Below are 16,596 nucleotides of genomic sequence, written 5' to 3' on the forward strand. Positions count from 1 at the left end.
GGAAGGATCCCTTCAGGTACTGGAATACTTACTTTGCTTAACCTAGCAATCAAACAGAAGTTGTTAGTTTGCAAGCAGCTTTTTCAAGGTTTCCAAGAACTATTTCTAAACTTCAGTGCCAGAAGTAACCTTCCATGAAGACCTAAGCAAGAAAAGAATCTTCAGTGTGATGGCTGTGCATACCTTGTCCTTTCTTCTGCAGGGATGACCAAGCTTCACTTCTTTCTAACTTGATTCCCCAGGAAGCTGTTCTTTCTGCTTAATTAAAAAAAAAAAGAAAGAAAGAAGAAGAAATACTAAATGTGTTTGTTATCTTTATTAAGGAGAAAAGTGAGACAGGGTCATACAGACATGAAATGCAAGCCTTCCAAAGTCTTTCCTGCAGGTGAAGAATGTGTTTCAGTAGGACAGTGTCCCACTCCAAACTTAGAATCATAGAATCAACCAGGTTGGAAGAGGCCTCCAAGATCATCCAGTCAAACCTAGCACCCAGCCCTAGCCAGTCAACCAGACCATGGCACTAAGTGCCTCAGCCAGGCTTTGCTTCAACACCTCCAGGGACAACAACTCCACCTACCTCCCTGGGCAGCCCATTCCAATGCCAATCACTCTCTCTGGCAACAACTTCCTCCTAACATCCAGCCTAGACCTCCCCTGGCACAACTTGAGACTGTGTCCCCTTCTTCTGTTGCTGGTTGTCTGGCACAAGAGACCAACCCCCACCTGGCTACAGCCTCCCTTCAGGTAGTTGTAGACAGCAATGAGGTCAGCCCTGAACCTCCTCTTCTCCAGGCTGCACACCTCCAGCTCCCTCAGCATCTCCTCATAGGGTTTGTGTTCCAGGCCCCTCATCAGCTTTGTTGCCCTTCTCTGGACACATTCCAGTACCTCAACATCTCTCTTGAATTGAGGAGCCCAGAACTGGACACAGTACTCAAGCTGGGGCCTGACCAGTGCTGAGTACAGGGCCCTACTGGCCACACTGTTCCTGATCCAGGCCAGGATGCCATTGGGCACTACTAACAACTTCTTTTGAAAGCCTTAATTGTGACTAAGTGGGGCAAGACTGGCACTTGGTAAGGGACGACTTTAGCCTGGAGGAAGCACAATGACTTCCCATCTCTGAGACTGCTCAATTTAGCTGCCACAGACCTTGAAAGCTTCATGTATAAGTTTCCTCTACCCTCACAGCCAAGCAATTTAAAGAAAAGTTTCTAGATAAAAATATTTCAACCTTTGCTCCTGATTATCCTTGTTTCCAGGCCTTTAAAATTACTCTGTAATAAATAGAACATGCAAATGTTTCATAACTCCTGTTGAATGCTGCAATCACAACCCCCCAAGCAGAGAAATAATTACCTTAATTTATACAATAAGAAGAGCCAGAGAGAGTATGCAGCTCACTTTTACCTGTCTAAATATGACAGCACCATACACATTGTCAGGACATAAAGAGTCCTTCAGAGAGCAATTTGTAAGACATATCTAACACAGGCATCCTGAACCATCCCCTTAGGACCCTCTCTCTCTTTCTCTCCATTGCACATCTCAGGAATAACCATTACCTATACATGCACCTAAACTCCATCTAAATGCAAGTGAACATTCTCTTCACTGCCACGTCTAAATACAAAGTACTACAGAGACTATCAATATCTGAGGGGTGGGTGTCAAGATGAAGGTGCCAGGCTCTTAGTGCTGGTACCCAGTGATAGGACAAAGAACAAGAGGTTTAAGATGGAACACAGGAGGTTTCACCTCAACATGAGGAGACATTTCTTTATGGTGAGGGTGGCAGAACTCTGGAGCAGGCTGCCCAGAGAGGCTGTGGAGTCTCCTTCTCTGCAGACTTTTGAAACCCACCTGAATGTGTTCCTGTGTGGCCTGGTCTAGGTGATGTTGCTGTGGCAGGTGGGGTGGACCAGATGATCTCTGGAGGTTCCTTCCAACCCCTAATATTACGTGACAGTGTAATTTAAGAATCCTGAAGATTAGGTTTGGGTTAGCCACTATGAGACATTCGACCTTAGAATGACATACAGTAAGGCAGCAGAGCTCCCTGTGTTGTCTACAATGAAGAGTTAAAGACTTGGCACTGCTATTGCCATGCCTGAGTATCAGACAGGTCTTCAAACCAATACCTATTTACTCTTCATGCCACATCTCTCTTGCTGTGAAGACAGCAAATGTAATGCTTTTATAAGCTTTCTTTTTTAATCTCTTTTCTGCTTTATGTCCCAAACTGATTTTCTGCCTTTCTTCACCTGTTCAGCACTGCTCTTTCCCTCCACAGTAAGCTTTATATTTCCCCCACATTCTTCCTTTAGTAAGATTTTTCTCTGTATTGTTGCTGCTTCCTTCCATAGCTCAGCTGAGCACTAACCCAGGCTGCCTTATTTTTCTCATAGCCACCACCTTAGCACTGCTTTATTTTGCTTTAGTGGTCAGAGAGCAGCTCCTCCTCAGCTGCTGCTTTGATGACATAACGCTCCCCTCTCTCTTTGACTTGCTCTGCAATGTGTCAGTACATCTGTGCACCATGCTGAACAGCTGAAGGAATTTATTTTAACCTGTCACATAGTTTATTAAGAAAGAAGAAAAACTCACATGTCTATTTTCCCTTAAAATACAGGGACTGTGCAAAAACTCACAAGAAAATAGCCCCAGTCAGATGTGGCCAGAGGGAACCTACAGGCAGAACGAAGTTCAGACACAAGATAGGGTAGAAATGATACAGATAAAGAAACTCTTCCAGCTAGACTGCCTTAAACCTGCATCAAAAGTCTCTGTGGATACAGTTTCATGCTGAGAATTTAGAGACATGAGGCTCAGACTAGTCCTTTATTACAGCAGGCTGCCACCCTGCAGATGTTTAGACATGAAGAACTTTACTCACTCACTCATGTCAGCATTTTCATGTCTGGCTCTTGAATTCCTTCTCCAGAGGGTTAATAAGAAAACCCTTACCCTTTGATTTATCATAGAACAGCAGTAACAAGAGCAGCCTGCCAGTAGCTAAAGGGGGCTCCAAGAAGGCTGCAGGGGGACTGTTTGCAAAGGCCTGCAGTGACAGGACAAGGGCAATGGTTTGAACTGAGAGCAGAGCAGATTGAGATTGCGTGTGAGGAATAAATTCTGCACCACGAGAGTGGTGTAACACCGCAACAGGTTGAGCAGGGAGGCAGCTGAAGCCCCACTCCTGGAGATCTTCAGGCTGGACAAGGCTCTGAGCAACCTGCTCTAGTGAAGGATGTCCCTGCTGACTGCAGGGTGGTTGGTCTAGATGACTGTTGGAGGTTGTTTCAAACCCAAGCCATTCTCTGATTCTATGATGTAACAGAAGCCACTCAACTACCAAAAGGATGTCCCTGGAGACTGACCTGTAGCAGCTAAGAACGATTTGCTGGCTTCTAGGCAGCATCTTTGGACCTCCCTGGGAGAATAATTCCCTGCCCTTGAGCAAACTCAGTGTCCCTGTATGTCAGACATGGCCAGGGCACAGAAGTACTGACAGATACTATTCCCAATGCATTGAGGCCTCCAGCAGCTGAGTCAGTTGAGAGGTGTCCTTGCCCATGGTGGGAAGGCTGCAGTAGATGAGCTCTGAGGTCACTTCCAACTTGAGCCATCCTAGGATTCTGACTGGTGAGGAAAATGAAGCTAGGCAAGCATCAAGCACACAGCTCAGTGGCTATGCTAAGGTTTTGCTGAATCAGCAGCTGGATGTGATACTGCTCTTGATCCTTTTCTTGGCTTTAACAAAGATGAGGAAAAGCTTTTCCACTCTGAGGGTGCCAGAGCCCTGGAGCAGGCTGCCCAGAGAGGTTGTGGAGTCTCCTTCTCTGGAGACTTTCAAAACCCCTCTGGATGTGTTTCTGTGTGACCTGCCCTGGGTGATCCTGCTCTGGCAGAGGACTGGACTGGATGATACCTGGAGGTCCCTTTCAATCCCTAACATGCTGTGATGCTGTGATGTAGAACTTTTGAGGTAAAGACATATTCTGGAATGTGCTGAACAGGTATTCCATAAAAAGGGAGAAGTTCACCTTTGAGTCATTATGCTGTCAAGTAACTTATTGAACTCAGAGCCAAGCCAGGTAAAAGCCCTCAGGAAGCGTTGTACCTTTCAAATGATTCGACTCTCTGAGGAATTAACTCTACCCATGAACAGGAGGTCTGGGGTGCAGGAGGAGAGTTTTGCCAGTGAAGGATTTCCCACACAAATCAGTGACACTCTCTGCACCCTTACCTGAGAAAGGAGTGGGCATTACAGAAAGAAACACTTAAAAGCTGTGACTAAAACAAGATTCCTGCTGTATCCCAGAGTCTGGATCAGCCAGTGAACCTTTCAAACCATCTAACTTGAAAAAGAGCCTTTGGCAAGGCCCCCTGACATCTGCCACCACTTTATTTAGCCTTCTGCATTCCCTGGAGGGATTGCATAGGAGCTGCTCTGCAGAACCATGCTACAGCAACTGCAGACAGAAGGGAATGCAGCCAGACATGCAAAGTGTTTAAAATAGGAAACACAGGCCCTGTGCTGGGGGCTACTACAACAGGTGTATGTATGTTGGGAGCTTATATTAATGAGGCTTCTGTTACACATACACAGGGCTGCCAGCAGTCTTTTCAAAACTAGAGGGGTATTTTGGTTCAAGTCAGACAGAGTAACCTCATAGTAACCTCCAGTCTGGCGCACAGCCACTAGGGAAGACTCTGAAGGACTGTCCCTTGGTACTGCCTTGATTAGATTTCTTCCCATAATACAGCCAGTGTTTTTGCTCAGTAAACCTTACCAACAATCGAATCAAGAACAAAGAGGGAGAGGGGAAATAAAAGCTGATCTCCATGTGAAAATGAGCCAGAAAATTAACAGCGTTCTCCACATCGAGTAATTCGGTCTGCTCTATTGTGGCCACAAAGTCAGAACCTGTACAATGCACAAGCAAGGAGAGGAAAAAATAAAGGCATCACAAAGCCCAGAATGCATATAACATCCAAAGCTGAATATTGAAACACACAACACCTAGGAGATCTAAACCCTTCAGGTTCCCTACTAACACTTAAGTACTTTCCCTGTCCACATTTTCATTAAAAGGATAAAAAAACCTTTCACAGCAAAGTTTTCCTGTAAATGAGAATCTGCCAATATTTATGATTCAGCACAAAACTCCCTCCTGAACCTCAGTCTCTTGCCTTTTACAAGATGCTAATCTGCCTCCTCCAAAGACAGGTGAATCACACATTCATGGAATGCTTTAGGTTGGAAGGGACCTTAAAGATCATCCAGTTCCAATCCCCCTACCATGGGCAGGGACAGCTCCCACTAGACCAGGTCACTGAAGGCCTCATTCAACCTGGTCTTGACTCACTACCATCACTGAGAAGAATTTCTTCCTAAGCTAGTCTCAATCTCCCCTCTTCCATCTCAAAGCCACCGTCCCAGTCCTATCACTACAAGCTCTTGTAAAAAGTCCCTTCCCAGCAATCCTGTAGCCCACTCCAGGTACTGGAAGGCTGCTCTGAGGTCTCCCCAGAGCCTTCTCTTCCCCAGGCTAACAGGCACATCTCTCTCAGTCTGTCCCCATAGGGGAGGTTCTCCAGCCCTCTGATCACCTTTGTGGCGTCCTCTGGACCCACTCCAGCAGATCCATGTCCCTCTTACGCTGGGACACCAGAACTGCAGGCAGTGCCACAGGTGAGGTCTCACAGAGCAGAGGAACAGAATCTCCTCCCTGCCCTGCTGCTCTCTCTGCTATGGATGCAGCCCAACACACAGCTGCCTTCTGTGCTGCCACTGACCATTGCTACCTCATGCTGCACCTGTCTATACAAGAGAATTGGCCAGTAGAAAACCAGAAACTTGCCAAGTTTGGTAGTGGATTACCAATGTTTTGCTGGGATGATCCTTAGTTGCTAAAAAAGAAACCCAACCCCAAATTATTGCCATTGGAACAACAATGGTAACACTGAATGCTCCCAGGAAACAGCTCATTGCTCTCAGAAAGGAACACCACCTTCTATCAATAATGAATCATCTGAGCTCTGAGTAACAATTCTAACAGTCACCTACTTGGTAATTCACGTATGAAAAATGGTATGTAAACATAATCTACTATCAGGTATTGAAGTAGAGAGGACCACAGAATCCTGGAATGGCTTAGGCTGGAAGGGACCACAGAGATCATCTACTTCAACCTCCCCACTATGGGCAGGTGTGGATGGTTTGAGAAAATTACCCTCAAAATATCCTTAAACAGCCACAGCAGGAATACTTCTCAACTAGACTCAGCTGCTCAAGGCTTCATCCAACCTGGCCTTCAACACCCCCAGGCAGCAGCCACCCACAACCTCCTTGGGCAGCCTATTCTCACCACTCTCCTACTGAAGAACTTTTTCCTAAGATGCAGTCTAACCCTACTCTCCCTCAGCTTCAAACCATTCTCCCTTGTCCTGTCTCTAGACACCCTCAGGAAAAGTCCCTCTGCAGCCTTCCTGTAGGATCCCTGCAGGGATTGGAAGGCAGTATTAAAGTCCCCTTGGAGTCTTCTCTTCTTCAGGCTGAACAACCCCAGCTCCCTCAGACTGTCCTCACAGCAGAGGTGCTTCAGCCCTTAGATCATCTTTGTGGCCCTCCTCTGGACTTGCTCCAACAAGACGAAGGGGATTGCCACGACTTCAACCACCCCCACTGCATGTTAGATGATTAAGTTAGCAGACAACTTATTTTGCAGTACTTAGAGTGAGATGGGAACATGAGCCACAGGGTTGGTGTAACAAGGCATATGAGAACACAGCACTGATGCATACCCCCTTTGTCTTATCACATCAGTACTCTCCAAAAACTGGTCACCACAGATAGGAAGACTGCTGTAGCATGCAATTAAAGGCTTATAGCTCTATCTGGATACCAAACTAGACCTTAAGTTTATCTCCTCAACTTGCACGTTATTGCAACAGGGACCTGATGAAGCAGAGGCCAGAAAAGCCTCTTGCTACATGCAAATAAGTGTCCAGTATCAAAGGGGAAAAGAATGATCTGTAAGAAGTGGTGTTTGCTTGAAGTGAGATCTTTTAGATGAATGACTCGGGGAAAGTACTATCAAGAAGCAGTCCTCAGATGAAAGAATACCCTAGTACAAAACAAATGTGTGCATACACCTAAACACCCAAGTACAAAGTCATCTCCACAACTGATGCAGAATGTGAGCAAGCCGTTTCAGTTCTGCAAACAAGCACACTGCCACACTCACAGTTTGGTTTATAAACCAAATCTGAGCATTTCTGACCCTTTGACATTAGCTATGGGCAAGGAATGAAAGCTGGCTGCTCACCTGGCACCAGCTTACATTCCTAGCCACTGCTGATCTGTTACGTCCTTCTGAGTGTTCCAACACCGTGCAAACTATTTGCTTGCAAACTGCTTGTGAAACTTGCAATCTACCATTCAGAGGGGAAAGGATTTAATTAAAAATCAAAATGAAATAAAAATCAATTACAAAATGATCTCAAGAACCTTCATGAAAGAAACAGAGATTGTTCGTGGAGGTTCTATATGGGTTTTGGAGATTAAAACAACTGTGTGGCAAGTATCTATCATACACAAATTGAGTTATTCAGTGCCAGGCCCTTTCTACATCCAACATCTCCTTAGCAGAAATGGCTCAGAAAATAATTAGAAGCTTGATGTGCAGAGTCTGGCCTCTACCGTGCAAACAAGCATGCAAAACACACACTAACAAGAGTGTCACAGAATGGGTTGGGTTGGATGGGACTTCCAAAGGCCTTCGAGTCCAACACCCCTGCAGTCAGCAGGGACATCCTCCACTACAGCAGGCTGCTCAGTCTTGGTGAGCCTGACCTTGAAAATCTCCAGGGATGAGGCCTTGGCTACCTCCATGGGAAACCTGTTGCAGTATTCCAGCACCCTCATGCTAAAGAACTTGTTCCTCACATCCAGCCTCAATCTGCTCTTCTCTCATTTCAAACCATTGCCCTCATCCTGCCGCTGCAGGCCTTTGCAAACAGTCCCTCTGCAGCCTGCTTGCAGCCTCCTTGCAGCCCCCTTCAGCTACTGGAAGATTGCTGCTCTTAGGCCTGCCTGGAGCATTCTCCTCCAGGCTGAACACCCCCAGCTCCCTCAGCCTGTCCTTGTAGCACTGCTGCTGCAGCCCCCTGATCATCTTCGTGGCCCTCCTCTGGCCTTGCTCCATCAGGTCCATGTCCTTCCTGTGCTGAGGGCTCAAGAGCTGGACACAGCACTGCAAGTTAGGTCTCACTAGACCAAAGTGGCAGAATCTCCTCTCTCCATCTCTGGACACGCTGCTTTTGATGCAGTCCAGGATGCCACTGGCTTTCTGGGCTGCAGGCTCACACTGTTGGCTCATACCCTAGTAAAAAGGCTGCTAACTCTTCCATTTCTGCCCTAGGTATTGAGGTATGATGAATTAAAATCACACATAGTTATACATGTGTCGGACATACAACGTGCAGTAAGTAACAAAACCATGAGCCTCAACATCACTAAAGTTAAGCTGCAAACTTCTGAGAAAGTCAGCTCCCAGGAACCCTGACTGCAAAATTCTGCAGGGAATCTTCAGGTGTGCATCCTCTTTACTGTCCTCACCTTAGGTCCTTCCCATGTTTTGGGCAGAACAAGTCAACTTCTCCTCTCAGACGTACTAGAAAGCTGCAGCGGTCAGCTGAGAATACTAAAGTAGAGTTACAAACTTCTTCCCTGGTCAGATGCACTGTTCATATGCACACTGTGGTGCTGGAGAACACCAGGGCTGCCAATTTACAACTGGCCAGCACTGCTCTCCAAAGCTCATTACACACTGCCACGAGGGCAACAGAAAGGACACTGCCAAGCCCCACTTTCACTTTTTGTGATTAGAGCTTGTGACATTACACTAATGAGACAGACAGAGGTCACAGAGTGTATGTGCAAATAACTCACCCCAGCCTCTTTTAACTACCACACGGAGAAGTCTTCCTTTCTTCCTGGAGCATCTGCCTGCAAGCCACGTTCTTGCGGCTCACGCAGTAACCCGATGTACAAGAGTTCAGCTAAAAATAGATGGCAATAAAGCTCTGCCAGAAGAGGTGTCTGCTCTGGATCATTCTACCAGCAAATGGTGTTTCCAAAAACTATGTGTGGAACCCCACATGGCTGCTTTCCAGATGTCAGCAACGCAAATGCATCTCATGGAAGCAGGAGAACACACTTGCTGCCTGGTAGAAAGAAACATGCGATGGGAAGTGACCTAGCAGACCAGAGAGACATGAAATATAAGCTCTCTTTATTTCTACTTGGGAAAAAAAACCCCTTGGAGATGCTGCCTAAGATATGGCCTATCAAAGCAGTAAACATTTGAAAGAAGCCTTGGCATCAGTGCTCGTACTCTGCTTGCTGAGGCAGCTGTCCCCAGGAAGGATGTATTTAGACATAAACTCGTCAAAATAGGCTATTACACTTAGGAATGCATAAGGCTAGGAAATGCCTTCACAAGGCTGCCTTGTAGTCCCAAAGGGTTTAGTCTGAATTAATGGAAAAACTCATATTAACCACAGGATCACAGGATATTAGGGGTTGGAAGGGACCCAAGGAGATCATCGAGTCCAACCCCTCTGCCAGAGTGGGACCACACAGTCTAGCACAGATCACAGAGGAACTCACTCAGACAGGAATCCCTCAAGGAACCTCAGTAAGTTTGCAGATGACACCAGGCTGAGTGGTTCTGCTGATTTGCTGAAAGGTGGCAAAGCTTTACAGTAGGCTCTGGACAGGTTAAACCTGTGGGTTAACTGTATGAAGCTCAACAAGGGCAAGTACCAGGTCCTGCATCTGGGTCACAACAACCCTATGGTAAGCTTGGGCATGTGTGGTTGGAAAGCTACAACCTGAGAGTATTAGTTGACATTCAACTAAACATGAGCCAGCAGTGTGTGCCCAGGTGGCCAAGAAAGCCAGTGGCATCCTGGCTTGGATTAGAAACTCTGTGGCCAGCAGAGACAGGAGGTGATCACGCCCTGTGCTCAGCACTGGTGAGGCCACACCTTGAGTGTTGTGTGAAGTTCTGAGTCCCTCACTCCAAGAAGGACACAGAGGGCTGGAGCATGTCCAGAGAAGGGAAATGAGGCTGGAGAAGAGCCTGGAGCACCTGGGCTGTGAGGAACATGAGGGAGCTGGGGATGTTCAGTCTGGAGAAGAGGAGCCTGAGGGGAGACCTCACTGCTCTCTACAGCTACCTGAAGGGAGGTTGGAGCAAGGAGGAAGCAGCCTTGTCTCCACGGTGGCAAGTGACAGGACCACAGGAAAGCTGCACTCAGGGAGGCTCAGGCTGGATATCAGGAAATATTTCTTCACTAAAAGGGCTCTCAACTACTGGAATGATCTGCCCAGGGCAGTGCTGAAGTCACCACCCCAGGAGTGTTCAAATGCCGTGTGGACTTGGTGGCTTAGGGACATGGTTTAGTGCTGACCCTTCAGTGCTGAGTCAACAGTTGGACTGGATGTTCTCTTTCAGAACTCCATCCTTCATTTATTGTTGGGGGAACAACAAGGCTTGAAATTAATCTGCAATTCAGATGAGATGATTTGGGATGTTTCTCGTTGAACGCGATGGTTGTGTCAGTTAAATGAATGACAACATCACCATTTCATGCTGAGCCTTCCAAAAGCCCAAAGCCTTTGATCATTTCAAGGGGTGAGAGTTGGTCTCAGAAAACTCATGACAAAAGAAAAACCTCACTCAAGAGAAAATCCACGTGGAAGTGCAAATACAGGTACGAGACAGAGAGAGTCTCACTGTAGTTGGCTACTTGGTGGAATACTGCTCTGATAATTCTGTATTCAAGTCGTGTTAAAAACTACAGAATGTTGGGGTCTGCCCTGCTGAGGCCCCACCTGGAATGTTGTGTGGGCCACTCAGTTCAGGAAGGAGCTCAGGGAGAATCCAGCAGAGAGGCAAAAAAATGGTGAAGGCAGTGGAACATCTCCCTGTGAGGACAGGCTGAGGGAGATAGGGCTCCGTAACTTGGAGCAGAGGAGCCTAAGGGCTGTCCTCATTCATGTGGATAAAGATGTGCAGGGCAGTGTGGGGAGGACAGAGCCAGGCTCTGCTCAGGGATGTCCAGTGACAGGACAAGGGGCAGTGGGAGCAAGCTGGAGCAGAGGAGGTGCCACAGAAACAGAAGGGAAAACTTTTTCCCTACGGGGTTGCAGAGCCCTGGAGCAGGCTGCCCAGAGATTGTGGAGTCTCCTCTGGAGACATTCCAAACCTACCTGGATATGTTCCTGTGTGACCTGTCCTGGGTGATGCTGCTCCAGAGCAGGGAGGTTGGACTGGATGATTTTTCAGAGTTCCTTTCCCTCCCCCATGATTCTGTGATTACTTTAACAGCTGCACAGAGTTTTCTGAGGTGTCTGGCACCACGGGCACGATGTGTTAAAACGACTGACTGCGCTTTAAGAACAGCAGCACAGCTTTGATCCTGGCACTCACCATGACCACTGACATAGGGCAGAATTTCAAACAGCTCAGAAGCTGTGCCCTCCTGCGAATGTAAAGTGCCCTGCTCCATCCCCCTTGCCCGCATTATGCCCACCAGAGTTTTTTATAAAGGAAGCAAATAAATGCCACTAATATCACTCCTCATGCAGTCAGCAGGTCATAGAGTCACAGAATGGCCCAGGTTTGAAAGAACCCCAGAGATGATCTACTCCAACCTCTCCACCACGGGCAGGGACACCTCTCAACTAGACTTGACTGCTCAAAGCCTCATCCAACTTGGCCTTGAACACCCCCAGGCACGAGGTAGCCACAACCTCTCTGGCTAACCTATTGCAGCGTCTCACCACCCTCATCCTGAAGAGCTTCTCCCCAAGATGCAGTCTAACCCTGCACTCCCTCAGCTTCAAACCATTCCCCCTTGTCCTGTCTCTAGACACCCTCAGGGGAAGTCCCTCAGCAGCCTCCCTGGAGGATCCCCTCTTCACCTACTGGAAGGCAGCTCTAAGGAAGGCAGCCCTGAAGCCTTCTCTTCTGCAGGCTGAACAACCCCAGCTCCCTCAGCCTGTTCTCACAGCAGAGGTGCTGCAGCCCTTGGATCACCTTTGCTGCCTCCTCTGGACTCACTCCACCAGCTCTGTGTCCTCCTTATGACAGGGCCACAGTAACAACTCCTCAGTGTCCTTTCAGTTCCCCATGTCATTTTTCACTTACTTTCATCTGACTTGCAGCTTCCCTCCCTTTTTTACTGAACAACATTCTCCTTTGCTCTAGGAGAGAAGCTGCCTTGAAGGTTCTCACTTTTAAACACCTTTACAGTCTAGATAAAATCTTGGTTATCAAAGGGGCTGCAAATAACACTTGGACAAAATAAATGTGGTGGGGCTAGCACAGCATGAGCAGGTTCCGACTCGGAGCTGGGTGAGCTGAGAAGCCAGAGGCAGCCCCTGCCAGCAGCAGGCTTGTGCCAACAGAAAAGAACAGTTGATGGCACCTACCCAAGGTCAGCTCTTCAGATTCAGGAGCTGGGTTTCTTCCAGGCCCTGTAAAGTCGCTTGTTTAAATGCAGCCAGTCGGCAACAATTAAGTGTCTAAATAAAACATGCAGATTTTGTGCTCCTTTGGAACCCTCCCCGTGCCACGCTGCTTAGTTTCTGCTTCTCACAGCCTTCATTAGCCAACAATCAGGCCACAAAATGGCGGTCAGGGAGAGGCAGACATTTTGTAACTGTCTCATTAACAGCCTGAGAGCACAATGCAAGCGTGGCAAAGGAAAGGGAGCCTCCCGAGGAGCCCAAAGGAGCGCGCACCACTGCCGCGCCCCAGCTCCCAACCAAATCCTTCACCTTATTTTGCAGCAGAGTTAGAACAAAGCCTCACTGAGAAGCAACCTGACAGCATTTTACCTCTGGGCAGGCTAAACAGAGCCCAGAGTTGGCCTTTCCAGGCAACTTTCACTGAGGAGTGCAGCCTGTCACCTATGCAAGCAAAGCCTCTTCTGTGCTCCTGTCTACTGTGCGCCATATGGACTCGAGACCACCCATTGACAGTGACTCAGTGGCTATAATCCTAACCACATTCTTCCCTTGAAAGTCCACACATTCATGTTTTCCATTACAGCTCCAGGAACTGAACAGTCCTCTGCACGCCTTTTCATGCACTTGCAAACCAACGTTTAAAGAATGGAGCCCACCACCATCTCTGCTGCTAACTCTGCATCCAAATGTAACTAATGTGCCACAAGCTAGGGACAGAAAAAGCAGAACAAAGTAAATAACCACAGCTGATAACTGCACAAAGCCCTCAGGATTGATAAGCACAGCCCTCAATGGTATTCTTCCAGTGTTCACCCAGCAGATTGCTTCTAGGAAGTATTAGCAACTGATGGGTCCTAAGAAGCAAAGATGCAAATTTGCACGTGCCGCTCGTTAAAGATTTAGGTACCTGCCAAATTTCAGGTTTAGAGAGTTTATATATTGCTCCCAAAAAGGGAAAACAAACAAACAATAAGTCCACAAACCTGCAACAGTTTTTAACTCAAACAATGGGTTTGACCCCCCCCCCCCCCCCCCCCAAAACAAAAACTCCCCAAGGAGAGATTCTGCTTACATTTCTAATGGCAGAAAGTGAGCAAAGCAGCTAGGCTAATGCTTGGCTTGAGGGGGGATGCAGGGTGAAAAACTACTCTGGGATTACATAGTGAAAACAAAAATCATTTATTAGAATCTCAGAATGGCTCAAGTTGGAAGGGACCGCAGAGATTCGAGCCAGCAGTGTGCCCAGGTGGTATGCAAAGCCAGTGGCATCTTGGCTTGCATCAGGAAGTGTGGCCAGCAGGACTAGGGATGCAATTCTGCTCCTGTACACGGCACTGGTGAGGCCTCACCTTAAGCACTGTGTGCAGCTCTGGAGCCCTCACTTTAAGAAGGATATTGAGGTGCTGGAGGATAGAAATGAGACTAGTGAAGGGGTTGGAGGGAAAGTCTGATGAAGAGATGCTGAGGGAGTTGGGGGTGTCCAGCCTGGAGAAGAGGAGACTTAGAGGGGACCTTATCACTCTCTATGACTACCTAAAAGGAAGTTGTCATCAGGTGGGGGTCAGGCTCTTCTTCCAGGCAGCTTGCGACAGAACAAGAGGGCACGGTCTGAAGCTGCACCAGGGGAGGTTTAGGTTGGATATTAGGAAGCACATCCTCGTGGAAAGGGTGACTGGGCACTGGAACGGACTGCCCAGGGAGGTGGTGGAGTCACCATCCCTAGAGGACTTTAAGAAAAGATGAGATGTGCCACTTGGTGGCATGGTTTAGCCATGATGTGGTGTTAGGTTATAGGCTGGACTTGATGATCTAAGAGGTCTTCCAGCCTCAGTAATTCTGTGATCTACTCCAGCCTCTCTACCGTAGGCAGGGACACCTCTTAGCTAGGCTCTACTGCTCAAGGCCTCATCCAGCCTGGCCTTCAACACCCCCAGGCAGGAGGTAGCCACAACCTCCCTGGCTAACCTATTCCAGAGTCTCACACCCTGCTCTCATTTATTGCAAAGAGGTGAAGTTCCAAAAGAAGCTTCTCCAGGTAGTTGGTTCACTCTGTCATGTGCACTCTGAGAAGGGCTGCCTAACTTGGGCTTGTGAAGGCCAGATACTTCCCCTCATTCAGCTGCCTGTTTGATAACTTGGGTCACTGAATATCAAGTAGCAGCATCACAGCAAGGTTTGAGGCTTTGGAAGAAAAGAGGGAACAGAGATGCACTGCTTTAGTCTAACATCTTCCAGCATTACTGTAGCTGTGTAATGCCATTAATTTCATCACACCCATGTAATTATCCCTAGTTTATTGGCTTAACTTCTGCATGACAAGTCCCTCAAAATCAGAGCTGCATTAGACCTGGAGAGGGACTTCTCATAAACGTGACAGGGGGGAATGGTTTGAAGCTGAGGGAGAGCAGGGTTAAACTGGATCTCAGGAAGAAGTTCTTCAGTGTGAGGGTGCTGAGACTCTGGAATAGGCTGCCCAGGGAGGCTGTGACTGCCTCCTGTCTGGGAGTGCTGAAGGCCAGGATGGATGAGGCTGTGAGCAGCTGAGTCTAGCTGCAAGATGTCCCTGCCTGTGGTGGGGAGGTTGGAGCAGATTATCTCTGAGGTCCCTTCCAACCTGAGCCATTCTAGGATTCTATGATTCTGAGAAGCAATCACAGATTACCCAGCTTAGAACCACTGTTTATATTAAAAGTTTCCATCTTTTATTCCTTCACAACCATCTCACATCTTAATTGAGGTTTGCCCTTAATAAGAAAGCATTAAAGCAAGCCAAAAATAACAAGCTAAATTAAGGCTGTTCTTCAGCCTTTTGTCAATATTTTCACAGTGATCAAACAGGAGACGTTTGGTAGGGCTTTGATTTCCCCCCCCCCCCTCCTCTTTGTAAATCATAACTGCTTTGGTATGTTTAATTTCAAAATGAGTTCCCTGTGGATAAGGCCAACATGATGGCCTAAAATAGCCTTCCCAAACCCTGGCTGTATCTTTAGATGGAAAGCTACACAAAACCTTCTTTTGTTATTGCCCCTGATCATTTTAGAGCTGTTCCTCTTTCCTCTACAGCTAAAGACCAAGCTAGGAAAGATTCAGAGCACTATTATGAGGCTTCAAAACACTGTAATAATTTTTTTTAGAGAAGTGAAAGATTTGAGACTATATTCAGAGGAAAATACTCAACTGTCTAAGTATTTGCTACACTACACTGACGTCACAGGGATATTCATGCAGGGAGAGGTAGAAAACCCCCCCCGGAAACATGAACTCAGCCCTTAGAAGGCAGAGGGAGTGTCTGCATTTTGCCTATGCTTGGGACCTGCTTAGGTGAGAAGGGTTTGAAATCACAGAACCACAACATGGTTAGGGCTGGAAGGGATCCAGAGATCATCCAGTCCAATTCCCCTGCCAAAAGCAAGATCACCCAGGGCACTGTGCACAGGAATGCATCCAGGTGGGTTTTGAAAGCCTCTAAAGAAGGACACTCCACAGCTTCTCTGAGCAGGACTCTGGCACCCTCACCATAAAGAAGTCACTCCTTATGTTGAGGTGGAACCTCCTGTGTTCCAGCAACAGAACATGGGGATTGTGCCGGGGGAAGTCTAGGCTGGATGTTAGGAGGAAGTTGTTGTCAGAGAGAGTGATTGGCATTGGAATGGGCTGCCCAGGGAGGTGGTGGAGTCACTGTCCCTGGAGGTGTTGAAGCAAAGCCTGGATGAGGCACTTGGTGCCATGGTCTGGTTGACTGGACTGGGCTGGGTGCTAGGTTGGCCTGGATGATCTTGGAGGTCTCTTCCAGCCTGGTTGATTCAATGATTAAACCTCTTGCTCCTTGTCCTATCACTGGGCACCAGCACATAGAGCCTGGCACCTTCATCTTGACACCCACCCCTCAGATATTGACAGACATTGATCACATCCCCTCTCAGCCCTCTCCTCTCCAGACTAACAGCCCCAGGTCTCTGGGTTTGACAACTCAAGAGATTGTGACTCTTGAAGCTGCACCATTTAAAACCCTCCTAAGCAAGGTAAGAAGACACTTTCACCCAGTA

General features: G+C 47.6%; 1 long non-coding RNA gene across 2 annotated transcripts in view; it reads right to left on the bottom strand.

Moving 5' to 3' along the window:
* LOC135174772 (uncharacterized) overlaps window positions 1–16,596 on the bottom strand; it is a 131,199-nt gene that overhangs the window by 19,923 nt on the left and 94,680 nt on the right. For both annotated transcript variants that reach the window (XR_010302081.1, XR_010302082.1), the window contains exon 8: window positions 184–255. This is a non-coding gene — a long non-coding RNA (uncharacterized LOC135174772). The remainder of the gene's footprint in view (window positions 1–183; window positions 256–16,596) is intronic.

The sequence above is a fragment of the Pogoniulus pusillus genome, chromosome 4 (genome assembly GCF_015220805.1).
Source record: "Pogoniulus pusillus isolate bPogPus1 chromosome 4, bPogPus1.pri, whole genome shotgun sequence".
Taxonomy (NCBI): Eukaryota; Metazoa; Chordata; class Aves; order Piciformes; family Lybiidae; genus Pogoniulus; species Pogoniulus pusillus.